Raw genomic sequence first — 13053 nt, 5'->3', positions numbered from 1 at the left:
AACAACACCAGGTTAAAGTCCAACAGGTTTATTTGGTAGCAAATACCATTAACTTTCGGAGCGCTGCTCCTTCGTCAGAGCCCTGCTCTCAAACAGGGCACAGAGACACAAAATCAAGTTACTGATTAGAATGCGAATCCCTACAACCAACCAGATCTTAAAGATACAGATAATGTGAGTGGGGGGAGCATTAAGCACAGGTTAAAGAGATGTGTATTGTCTCCAGACAGGACAGCCAGCAAGTCCAGGAGGCAAGCTGTGGGGGTTACTGATAATGTGACATAAATCCAACATCCCGGTTTAGGCCGTCCTCATGTGTGCGGAACTTGGCTATCAGTTTCTGCTCAGCGACTGCGCTGTCGTGTGTCGTGAAGGCTAAATTGTCTAAATTAAACTCCATCTGCCATTCGTCAGCCCACTGGCCCAATTGATCAAGATCCCGCTACAATTGGAGATAACCTTCCTCACTGTCCACCATGCCACCAATCTTGGTGTCATCTGCAAACTTACTAACCATGCCCCCTATATTCTCATCCAAATCATTAATATAAATGACAAATAACAGTGAGCCCAGCACTGATCCCTGAGGCACACTCCTGGTCACAGGCCTCCAGTTTGAAAAACAACTCTCCACAACCACCCTCTGATTCTGTCAAGAAGCCAATTTTGTATCCATTTAGATACCTCACCCTGGATCCCGTGAGATTTAACTTTATGCAACAACCGACCATGCGGTACCTTGTCAAAGGCCTTGCTAAAGTCCATGTAGACAACATCAACTGCACTGCTCTCATCTACCTTCTTGGTTACCCCTTCAAAAAACTCAATTAAATTTGTGAGACATGATTTTCCACTCACAAAGCCATGCTGACTGTCTCTAATCAGTCCTTGCATCTCTAAATGCCTGAAGATCCTGTCTCTCAAAATACCTTCCAAGAATTTACCCACCACAGATGTGAGGCTAACTGGTCTGTAGTTAGAACATAGAACAACACAGCACAGAACAGGCCCTTCGGCCCACGATGTTGTGCCGAGCTTTATCTGAAACCAAGATCAAGCTATCCCACTCCCTATCATCCTGATGTGCTCCATGTGCCTATCCAATAACCGCTTAAATGTTCCTAAAGTGTCTGACTCCACTATCACTGCAGGCAGTCCATTCCACACCCCAACCACTCTCTGCGTAAAGAACCTACCTCTGATATCCTTCCTATATCTCCCACCACGAACCCTATCGTTATGCCCCCTTGTAATAGCTCCATTCACCCGAGGAAATAGTCTTTGAACGTTCACTCTATCTATCCCCTTCATCATTTTATAAACCTCTATTAAGTCTCCCCTCAGCATCCTCCGCTCCAGAGAGAACAGCCCTAGCTCCCTCAACCTTTCCTCATAAGACCGACCCTCCAAACCAGGCAGCATCCTGGTAAATCTCCTCTGCACTCTTTCCAGCGCTTCCACATCCTTCTTATAGGAGGTGACCAGAACTGCACACAATATTCCAAATGTGGTCTCACCAAGGTCCTGTACAGTTGCAGCATAACCCCACGGCTCTTAAACTCCAACCCCCTGTTAGTAAAAGCTAACACACTATAGGCCTTCTTCACAGCTCTATCCACTTGAGTGGCAACCTTTAGAGATCTGTGGATATGGACCCCAAGACCTCTCTGTTCCTCCACAGTCTTCAGAACCCTACCTTTGACCCTGTAATCCACATTTAAATTAGTCCTACCAAAATGAATCACCTCACATTTATCAGGGTTAAACTCCATTTGCCATTTTTCAGCCCAGCTTTGCATCCTACAACAGCCCTCCACCTCATCCACTACTCCACCAATCTTGATGTCATCAGCAAATTTACTGATCCACCCTTCAGCCCCTTCCTCTAAGTCATTAATAAAAATCACAAAGAGCAGAAGACCAAGCACTGATCCCTGTGGCGCTCCGCTAGCAACCTGCCTCCAGTCTGAAAATTTTCCATCCACCACCACCCTCTGTCTTCGATCAGATAGCCAGTTACCTATCCAATCTGCCAAAACTTTCCCTCTATCCCACACCTCCTTACGTTCATCATAAGCCGACCATGGGAGACCTTATCAAACGCCTTACTAAAATCCATGTATATGACATCAACTGCCCTACCTTCATCAACACACTTAGTTACCTCCTCAAAAAAGTCAATCAAATTTGTGAGGCACAACTTGCCCTTCACGAATCCGTGCTGACTATCCCGGATTAATCCGCATCTTTCTAAATGGTCGTAAATCCCATCCCTAAGGACCTTTTCCATCAATTTACCAACCACTGAAGTAAGACTAACCGGTCTATAATTACCAGGGTCATTTCTATTCCCTTTCTTAAACAGAGGAACAACATTCGCCACTCTCCAGTCCTCTGGCACCATCCCTGTGGACAGTGAGGACCCAAAGATCAAAGCCAAAGGCTCTGCAATCTCATCCCTTGCCTCCCAAAGAATCCTAGGATATATTTCATCAGGCCCAGGGGACTTATCGACCTTCAGTTTATTCAAAACTGCCAGTACATCCTCCCTCCGAACATCTATTTCCTCCAGCCTATTAGCCTGTAACACCTTCTCTTCCTCAAAAACATGGCCCCTCTCCTTGGTGAACACTGAAGAAAAGTATTCATTCATCACCTCGCCTATCTCTACTGACTCCATACACAAGTTCCCACCACTGTCCTTGACCGGCCCTAACCTCACCCTGGTCATTCTTTTATTCCTCACATAAGAGTAAAAAGCCTTGGGGTTTTCCTTGATCCGACCCACCAAGGACTTCGCATGTACCCTCCTAGCTCTCCTCAGCCCCTTTTTCTGCTCATTCCTTGCTAACTTATAACTTTCAATCGAGCCATCTGAACCTTGTTTCCTCATCCCTACATAAGCTTCCCTCTTCCTTTTCACAAGACATTCCACCTCTTTCGTGAACCATGGTTCCCTCACTCGGCCATTTCCTCCCTGCCTGACAGGGACATACCTATCAAGGACACCCAGTATTTGTTCCTTGAAAAAGTTCCACTTTTCATTAGTGCCTTTCCCTGACAGTTTCTGTTCCCATCTTATGCCCCCTAATTCTTGCCTAATCGCATCATAATTACCTCTCCCCCAATTGTAAACCTTGCGCTGCCGTACGGCCCTATCCCTCCCCATTGCAATAACAAAAGACACCGAATTGAGGTCACTATCTCCAAAGTGCTCTCCCACAACCAAATCTAACACTTGGCCCGGTTCATTTCCCAGTACCAAATCCAATGTGGCCTCACCTCTTGTCGGCCTATCCACATATTGTGTCAGGAAACCCTCCTGCACACACCGCACAAAAACTGCCCCATCCGAACTATTTGACCTACAAAGGTTCCAATCAATATTTGGAAAGTTAAAGTCCCCCATGCCAACTACCATGTGACCCCCACACATATCCATAATCTGCTTAGCAATTTCTTCCTCCACATCTCTATTACTATTTGGGGCCCTATAGTAAACTCCTAACAACGTGACTGCTCCTTTCCTATTTCTAACTTCAGCCCATATTACCTCAGTGTGCAGATCCCCCTCGAAGTGCCTTTCCGCAGCCGTTAAACTATCCTTGATTAACAATGCTACTCCTCCACCCCTTTTACCAGCTTCCCTACACTTACTGAAACATCTATACCCCGGAACGTCCAACAACCATTCCTGTCCTTGTTCTACCCACGTCTCCGTAATGGCCACAACATCGTAGTCCCAAGTACCAATCCACACCCCAAGTTCATCTACCTTGTTCCGGATGCTCCTTGCATTGAAGTAGACACACTTCAACCCACCTTCCTGTCTACCGGTACCCACCCTTGACCCTGATACCTTCCCCAATACCTCATCACCTTCAACACTGACTTCTAGACTACAACTCCTTTTCCCACTCCCCTGACAAATTAGTTTATAACCCCCTGAAGAGCCGTATCAAATTTCCCTCCCAGGATATTGGTGCTTCTCTGGTTCAGGTGCACCCCGTCCTGTTTGTACAGGTCCCACCTTCCCCAGAATGTGTTCCAATTATCCACGTATCTGAAACCCTCCCTCCTACACCATCCCTGCAACCACATGTTTAACTGCACTCTCTCCCTGTTCCTCAACTCGCTATCACGTGGCACCGGTAACGTACCAGAGATGACCACATGTTTTGTCTTGGCTCTCAGCTTCCAGCCCAGCTCCCGAAATTCCTGTTTTAAATCCCCATCCCTTCTCTTACCTATGTCGTTGGTACCAATGTGTACCACGACTTGTGACTGTTTCCCCTCCCCCTTAAGAATCTGGAAAACACGGTCCGAGACGTCACGGACCCTGGCATCTGGTAGGCAACATACCATCCTCGAGTCTCTTTTGCTGCCACAGAACCTCCTATCTATCCCTCTAACTAACGAGTCCCCAATAACTATTGCCCTCCCACTCTCCCCCTTACCCTCCCAAGCCACAGAGACAGACACAGTGCTGGAGATCCTCTCACTGCGGCTCGCCATTGGTATGTCGTCCCCCTCAACCGTATCCAAAGCGGAATACTTGTTGCTAAGGGGAACGGCCACAGGGGATCCCTGCACTGACTGCTTCCTCCCAGCCCCTCTCACCGTCACCCATCTATTTTCATTCCTCGGAGTAACTGTATCCCTAAAGCTTCTGTCTGTGGCCACCTCTGTGTCCCTAATGATCCCAGGCTTTTCCCTGCAGCCCTCTTTAAACAAAGGCACAACATTTGACACTCTCCAATCTTCAGAATCCTCACCCATGACTATCGATGATTCAAATATCTCGGCTCGGGGACCCGCAATTTCCTCCCTAGCCTCCCACAACGTCCTGGGATATACCTTGTTCTCGAAACCACCAGCCTATTTACCACGCCCCAGTTTAATTTTAATTCCTGCAGCCAGGAGTGTCCAAATAAAGCAGGGTAGTCATCCTTGACCACGTACAATGGTAGTTACGTGCACTGGTCCCTCAGTTGCACTTTCGCCAGGACCTATCCTTTCAGTGGCACCACTTCCTCCAGTACGAAAGTTGAATTTTGAAGGCTTCAATGGCAGTGTTTTCAACTTGTTCTGTGCACTGAGTCCGGAATCGTTGATACCACTGCCCCCGTATCTACCTTCTCTTTTATCCTGGGAATCTATCAGCTCTTCCTCGAACCGATAATACATTCTGCCGGAATTCTGTCGATTTGGATTCTTCTGCCTCCTTTGCAGATCTGGCAGACTCTCTGTCCCCTTCTTGGCTGGAGGCATGGATCTTAGAACATAGAACATAGAACAGTACAGCACAGAACGGGCCCTTCGGCCCACGATGTTGTGCCGAGCTTTATCTGAAACCAAGATCAAACTATCCCACTCCCTATCATCCTGGTGTGCTCCATGTGCCTATCCAATAACCGCTTAAATGTTCCTAAAGTGTCTGACTCCACTATCACTGCAGGCAGTCCATTCCACACCCCAACCTATTTTTCTCTTTCAGTTGTGCCCTACAATTACTCTCTGCGTAAAGAACCTACCTCTGATATCCTTCCTGTATCTCCCACCACGAACCCTATAGTTATGCCCCCTTGTAATAGCTCCATCCACCCGAGGAAATAGTCTTTGAACGTTCACTCTAGCTATCCCCTTCATCATTTTATAAACCTCTATTAAGTCTCCCCTCAGCCTCCTCCGCTCCAGAGAGAACAGCCCTAGCTCCCTCAACCTTTCCTCATAAGACCTACCCTCCAAACCAGGCAGCATCCTGGTAAATCTCCTCTGCACTCTTTCCAGCGCTTCCACATCCTTCTTATAGGAGGTGACCAGAACTGCACACAATATTCCAAATGTGGTCTCACCAAGGTCCTGTACAGTGGCAGCATAACCCCACGGCTCTTAAACTCCAACCCCCTGTTAATAAAAGCTAACACACTATAGGCCTTCTTCACAGCTCTATCCACTTGAGTGGCAACCTTTAGAGATCTGTGGATATGAACCCCAAGATCTCTCTGTTCCTCCACAGTCTTCAGAACCCTACCTTTGACCCTGTAATCCACATTTAAATTAGTCCTACCAAAATGAATCACCTCACATTTATCAGGGTTAAACTCCATTTGCCATTTTCCAGCCCAGCTTTGCATCCTATCTATGTCTCTTTGCAGCCTACAACAGCCGTCCACCTCATCCACTACTCCACCAATCTTGGTGTCATCAGCAAATTTACTGATCCACCCTTCAGCCCCCTCCTCTAAGTCATTAATAAAATTCACAAAGAGCAGCGGACCAAGCACTAATCCCTGTGGCACTCCGCTAGCAACCTGCCTCCAATCCGAAAATTTTCCATCCACCACCACCCTCTGTCTTCGATCAGACAGCCAGTTACCTATCCAATCGGCCAACTTTCCCTCTATCCCACGCCTCCTCACTTTCATCTTAAGCCGACCATGGGGGACCTTATCAAACGCCTTACTAAAATCCATGTATATGACATCAACTGCCCTACCTTCATCAACACACTTAGTTACCTCCTCAAAAAATTCTATCAAATTTGTGAGGCACGATTTGCCCTTCACGAATCCGTGCTGACTATCCCGGATTAATCTGCATCTTTCTAAATGGTCGTAAATCCCATCTCTAAGGACCTTTTCCATCAATTTACCAACCACCGAAGTAAGACTAACCGGTCTATAATTACCAGGGTCATTTCTATTCCCTTTCTTAAACAGAGGAACAACATTCGCCATTCTCCAGTCCCCTGGCACCATCCCCATGGACAGCGAGGACCCAAAGATCAAAGCCAAAGGTTCTGCAATCTCATCCCTTGCCTCCCAAAGAATCCTAGGATACTTTTCATCAGGCCCAGGGGACTTATCGACCTTCAGTTTATTCAAAACTGCCAGGACATCCTCCCACCGAACATCGGCACGGCACGGGGCGGCACGGTAGCACAGTGGTTAGCACTGCTGCTTCACAGCTCCGGGGACCTGGGTTCGATTCCTGGCTTGGGTCACTGTCTGTGTGGAGTTTGCACATTCTCCTCGTGTCTGCGTGGGTTTCCTCCGGGTGCTCCGGTTTCCTCCCACCGTCCAAAGATGTGCAGGTTAGGTTGATTGGCCATGCTAAAATTGCCCCTTCGAGTCCTGAGATGTCTAGGTTAGAGGGATTAGTGGGTGGGATATGGGGATAGGGCCTGGGTGGGATTGTGGTCGGTGCAGACTCGATGGGCCGAAGGGCCTCTTTCTGCACTGTAGGGTATCTATCTATCTATCTATTTCCTCCAGCCTATTAGCCTGTAACACCTTCTCTTCCTCAAAAACATGGCCCCTCTCCTTGGTGAACACTGAAGAAATGTATTCATTCATCACCTCGCCTATCTCTACTGACTCCATACACAAGTTCCCACTACTGTCCTTGACCGGCCCTAACCTCACCCTGGTCATTCTTTGATTCCTCACATAAGAGTAAAAAGCCTTGGGGTTTTCCTTGATCCGACCCGCCAAGGACTTCTCATGTCCCCTCCTAGCTCTCCTAAGCCCCTTTTTCAGCTCATTCCTTGCTAACTTGTAACCCTCAATCGAGCCATCTGAACCTTGTTTCCTCATCCCTACGTAAGCTTCCCTCTTCCTTTTCACAAGACATTCCACCTCTTTCGTGAACCATGGTTCCCTCACTCGGCCATTTCCTCCCTGCCTGACAGGGACATACCTATCAAGGACACACAGCATTTGTTCCTTGAAAAAGTTCCACTTTTCATTAGTTCCTTTCTCTGACAGTTTCTGTTCCCAACTTATGCCCCCTAATCTTGTGCCCAGTCTTCAGATTTGTCTCTCTCTGACTCCTATTTTCCTCTTTCTGTTGTGCCCTTCAATTACGGGCAGTACCCGCCTGCTTACACCGGTGGCATTGGGCTTCACAAATCCAGCATGAGGAAGAACTCTTTGTGGCTAGATATCCCACAGTATTCTGCGGTTGGCACCACATTTTGTTGTGTTTTAGCTACTTTGTGTACTCGGGCAGTGAAACCCTACTGTGTTGCTTCAATTGCAGCCAGTTCCATATCAGTCGCTATCTCAAAAGCCTCTTTAAAATCTCAATCTAAATGTCAGCAGTTTCCATTTTATCGTTCGTTGTGGAGCCCACAAACCAAACGGTCCCACAAAGCATCTGACAGGAACCCGCCAAATTCACAGTGTTCTGCCTTTTTAACAGGGCCACAAATTGCGAGATGGATTCTCCTTCCCACTGTATTCTTTTATAAAATCAGAAATGTTCTGCTATCATAAGTGGCGTTGGGCATAATGATTTCTTAGTCCTTCACACAACACCGCTCGGGATTTCTCTGCGCGCTTCTCAGGTTGTAGGTGGTTTCTCAACATCCCAAATGTTTTAATGCCTATAGTACTCAAGAAAACTGCTACCATGAGTTCTTCTTCCACCTTATTGGCTTTTAAATATGAGTGGAAATGCTCCATGTGTAGCGTCCAGCTTTCCATGTCTTCATTGAAAGGACCCATTGCCCCGAACTGGCCTGCCATTTTCTGTTCCTGTTGGTGGGATTTTTTCGCATCTTTGCATTCTGTAGCCACTTTTCACATGTCTTTGCCGCTCTTCGCGCACTTTGTGATGCCACTCCTTCACGACTGTGCTCTCCTACTCTTCCCGTTGGATGTAGTCCCCTTACGACCGCTACCCCACAACAGTCTTGGTGCTCCACGTGGAGAATTCGTCTCCTATCCTTGGCCTTTGACTGTGCCATAGTCCCCTCTCGACCACTGCCTTCAGCCCAGCGAGTATCTCTTTTGCAACATCAAATGCAGTCCGGGTTCCTCACGACCACTTCCCTTGATGCCTAGTCCTGTTCCCTCGAGTCTACCCCAGTACTTTGGCGATTTGCGCCATTTTCGGAGTCCAGGATGACGCCAAGCTTCCTCTCTATTCCGAAGAATTGGCGGTAATTATATAGTCTTGGGCCATGACTCAGCCGCATTGCCAGTTATTATGTACGGTCTGATGTGGACCAGTAAAAGACCACAAGGTAAGTGGAATTAACCTAACGAGAATTGTTTATTAACATCTTTGTTCTCCAGCACGGTCAGCTCGAGACTGGCTTGGCACGCTCCACCCAGGGTGGAACTTGTCACCTGACCCATCTCTCAAAAGGGCATGCCCCAACAAACATAACAGTTCCCCGAGGAGCAGAGAGGATTGAGGGGCATTTTGACAAAGGTGGATGAGATTGTGATGGGTTTGGTTCCTTAACAGTGAAAACCTCTCCCCATTAGATGATGGGACAAAGATTCGGGGTCACAAATTGAAAGTTTTGGGGAGGCAATGCAGGGATGATGTGAGAAAAAACTTTCTTAAGCAGCAACTGGGGATGAAACGGAACTCGCTGCATGAACATGAGGATGGTGGAAATGGAGATGAGGAATGATTAGGAAAGGAAAACAGGGAATATGAACTGAAATAAACTCAGGGTTATCGGGACAGAGCAGGGCAATGGGACTCATTGGATTGATCTACACTGAGCCAACATGGTCTCAATGGGGTGAATAGTCACCTTCAGTGCCATAATTATTCCATTAATCTATAACTCACTGTACGGAGACATGAATGTATATACACTGTAAGAACATTGGAATGTTCACACTGTAGAAACACGGGAATGTACACACTGTGGAAACACAGAAATGTACACTCGTTGCAGAAACAGAGGAATGTACATTCACCACAGAAAAAACAGGAAGATACACACTGTAGAAACACAGCAATGTACACTCGCTGTAGAAATAAAGCAATATACACACTGTAGAAACACAGGAGTGTACACACAGTGTAGAAACAGAATGAACACTCACTGTAGAAACACCAGAATGTACATACTGTAGAAACACAGGAATGTACATTCACTGTAGAAACACAGGAATGTACACACTGTAGAAACGCAGGAATGTACACACTGTGGAAACACATGAATGTGCACTCACTGTAGAAACACAGGAATGTACACATTGTAGAAACACGGGAATGTACACACTATAGAAACACTGGAATGTACACTCGCTATAGAAACATAGGAATGTACACACTGCAGAAACACAGGAATGTACACACTGTAGAAACACGGAAATGTACACTCACTGAAGAAACACAGGAATGTACACACTGTTGAAACACGGGAATGTACACACTATAGAAACACAAGAATGTGCACTCACTGTAGAAACACAGGAATGTACACACTCGAAACACAGGAATGTACACTTGCTGTAGAAACACGGGAATGTGCTCACTGTAGAAACACGGGAGTGTACACACACTGCAGTAACACGGGAATGTACACACTGCAGAAACACGGGAATGTACACACTGTAGAAACACAAAAATGTACACTCACTGTAGAAACACAGGAATGTACACTCACTGTAGAAAGACAGGAATGTACACGCTGTAGAAACACAGGAATGTCCACACACTGCAGTAACACGGGAATGGACACACCGCAGAAACACGGGAATGTACACTCGCTGTAGAAACACAGGAATGTACACTCACTGTAGAAACACGGGAATGTACACACTGTAGAAACGACGGAATGTAAACACTATAGAAACACTGGAATGTACACACTAGAAACACAGGAATGTACACTCACTGTAGAAACACAGGAATGTACACTCACTGTAGAAACACAGGAATGTACACTCACTGTAGAAACACGAATGTACACACTGTAGAAACAACAGAATGTACACACTATAGAAACACAGGAATGTACACACTGTAGAAACGCAGGAATGTACACACTGTAGAAACACAGGAATGTACACACTATAGAAACACAGGAATGTACACACTGTAGAAACACGGGAATGTACACTCACTGTAGAAACACAGGAATGTACACTTGCTGTAAAAACACGGGAATGTACATTCACTGTAGAAACACAGGAATCTACACACTATAGAAACACAGGAATGTACATTCACTGTAGAAACACAGGAATGTACACTCACTGTGGAAACACAGGAATGTACACACAACGGAATGTACACTCGCTGTAGAAATTCGGGTATGTACACTCACTGTAGAAACAACGGAATGTGCACACTGTAGAAACACAGGAATGTACACAGTGTGAAACAGAGGAACATACACTCATTGTAGAAACACACGAATGTACACACTAGAAATACAGGAATGTGCACTCATTGGAGAAAAACAGGAATGTACACACTGTGGAAACACAGGAATGTACACACTGTGAAAAAGAAGAATGTACACACTGTAGAAATACAGGAATGTACACTCATTGTAGAAACACAGGAATGTACTTTCACTGTAGAAACACAGGAATGTACACTCACTGTAGAAACACGGGAATGTGCTCACTGTAGAAACACAGGGATGTACACACACTGCAGTAACACGGGAATGTACACACTGTAGAAACACAGGAATGTACACTCATTGTAGAAACACTGGAATGTACACTCGCTAGAGAAACACAGGAATGTACACACTGCAGAAACACGGGAATGTACACACTAGAAAAACGGAAATGTACACTCACTAGAAACACAGGAATGTACACACTGTTGAAACACAGGAATGTACACACTGTAGAAACACAGGAATGTACACTCGCTGTCGAATCACGGGAATGAACATACTGCAGAAACACAAGAATGTACACATACTGTAGAAACACAGGAATGTACACTCACTGTAGAAACACAGGAGTGTACACTCACTGTAGAAACACAGGAATGTACACTCATTGTCGAAACACAGGAATGTACGCTCACTGTAGAAACACAAGAATGTACACTCACTGTAGAAATGCAGGAATGTACACTCACTGTCAAAACACGGGAATGTACACTCACTGTGGAAACACAGGAATGTACACACTGTAGAAACAGAGGAATGTACACACTAGAAACAGTAATGTACACTCACTGCAGAAACACGGGAATGTACACTTACTGTAGAAACACAGGAATGTCCACTCGCTGTAGAAACACAGGAATGTACACACACTGTAGAAACACAGGAATGTACACAGTAGAAATACAGGAATGTACACACAGTGTAGACATGATGTGGAGATGCCGGCGTTGGACTGGGGTGAACACAGTAAGGAGTCTCACAACACCAGGTTGAAGTCCAACAGGTTTATTTGGTAGCAAAGGCCACTCGCTTTCGGAGCGCTGCTCCTTCGTCAGGTGAGTGGGAGTTCTATTCACAAACAGGGCATATAAAGACACAAACTCAATTTACAAAATAATGACTGGTAAGCGAGTCTTTACAGGTAATCAAGTCTTAAAGGTACAGACAATGTGAGTGGAGAGAGCGTTAAGCACAGGTTAAAGAGATGTGTATTGTCTCCAGACAGGACAGTTAGTGAGATTTAGCAAGCCCAGGCAAGTTGTGGGGGTTACAGATAGTGTGACATGAACCCAAGATCCTGGGTGAGGCCGTCCTCATATGTGCGGAACTTGGCTATCAGTCTCTCCTCAGCGACTCTGCGTTGACTCAGCGTTCACGACACACGACAACGCAGAGTCGTTGAGCAGAGACTGATAGCCAAGTTCCGCACGCATGAGGACGGCCTCACCCGGGATCTTGGGTTCAAGTCACACTATCTGTAACCCCCACAACTTGCCTGGGCTTGCTAAATCTCATTAACTGTCCTGTCGGGAGACAATACACATCTCTTTAACCTGTGCTCAATGCTCTCTCCACTCACATTGTCTGTACCTTTGAGACTTGATTACCTGTAAAGACTCGCATTCCAACCATTATTCTGTAAATTGAGTTTGTGTCTTTATATGCCCTGTTTGTGAATAGAACTCCCACTCACCTGACGAAGGGGCAGCGCTCCGAAAGCCAGTGGATTTTGCTTCCAAATAAACCTGTTGGACTTTAACCTGGTGTTGTGAGACTTCTTCCTGTGTTCACACAGTGTAGAAACAGGGAATGTACACTCACTGTAGAAATGGGCAATGTACACTCACTGTCAAAACACCAGAATGTACACAGTGTAGAAACAC

The 13053-nt window shown here is 46.1% G+C and overlaps 1 protein-coding gene across 2 annotated transcripts in view; it reads right to left on the bottom strand.

The window, feature by feature from the left end:
- LOC144502611 (protein AMBP-like) overlaps window positions 1-13053 on the bottom strand; it is a 197806-nt gene that overhangs the window by 9273 nt on the left and 175480 nt on the right. The gene's annotated exons all lie outside the window — the stretch shown is intronic.

This window comes from Mustelus asterias, chromosome 13, assembly GCF_964213995.1.
Source record: "Mustelus asterias chromosome 13, sMusAst1.hap1.1, whole genome shotgun sequence".
Classification (NCBI taxonomy): Eukaryota; Metazoa; Chordata; class Chondrichthyes; order Carcharhiniformes; family Triakidae; genus Mustelus; species Mustelus asterias.
Note: the sequence above shows the minus strand (reverse complement) of the source record. Positions and strands in the feature narration are given on the sequence as shown.